Source organism: Morone saxatilis, unplaced genomic scaffold (genome assembly GCF_004916995.1).
Source record: "Morone saxatilis isolate NCDOM2014 unplaced genomic scaffold, NCSU_SB_2.0 Contig14, whole genome shotgun sequence".
NCBI classification, from domain to species: Eukaryota; Metazoa; Chordata; class Actinopteri; family Moronidae; genus Morone; species Morone saxatilis.
The window spans coordinates 4558117-4558830 of NW_023339696.1; positions in this window are offsets into that span (position 1 = coordinate 4558117).

Sequence of the window (714 nt, forward strand, 5' to 3'; positions counted from 1 at the left end):
GAGAGAGAGAGAGAGTGAGAGAGCTGCATTTAGGAACTCAGACCATCATTTCAGCTACCTCCCAAAATAGTGAAGATGGGATGATGTACCTGGACTATCTCTATGTGCAGCTTCTCCCAGCACGGACTCTCACCCGCGCTCCCCACAGACCACAGCAGGGAGAAAGGTGTCTGCCAGGAAAACCAGGAAGTTCAGAGGCATGATGGTAAACTTGCTGACACTAGAAAACTAGACAGCCGGGCTCTGCAATGTTGAGTGGTGCAAAGCATACTAGGAGTGAGGCTACCTGCTGCACAATACTACAACTGACTAACTCCACTCTGTATGCTAAATATCTGACCTACTCTCTTCCCTCTGAGCCTTTGGTCCATACCTGCACACAGCAGCCCGCCTGTCCCCCACCCATGACACCCACCTCCTCATCCATCATCTGTGGAACAGCACACCCCCCCATCACTCCTAGCTCACATTAATTTTTCAGTCACACTGGCAAGCAAGACTTATTAAATTATTGATGGTGGGAGTGAGGTGTGAGGGAAAAGGATGAGATATATTAGTAAGATAGAGAATCACGTGTGAGGTTGCACACCACCATAAATGTGAAATATTGCTCAACAGTTTGGTTATTTTTGTTACTGTCAAGGATTATCTGAAGGGAATTTAGTTTTTATTCTGGATTGGAGAGCTGGATAGTCTGAAGAGAAACCTGACAAG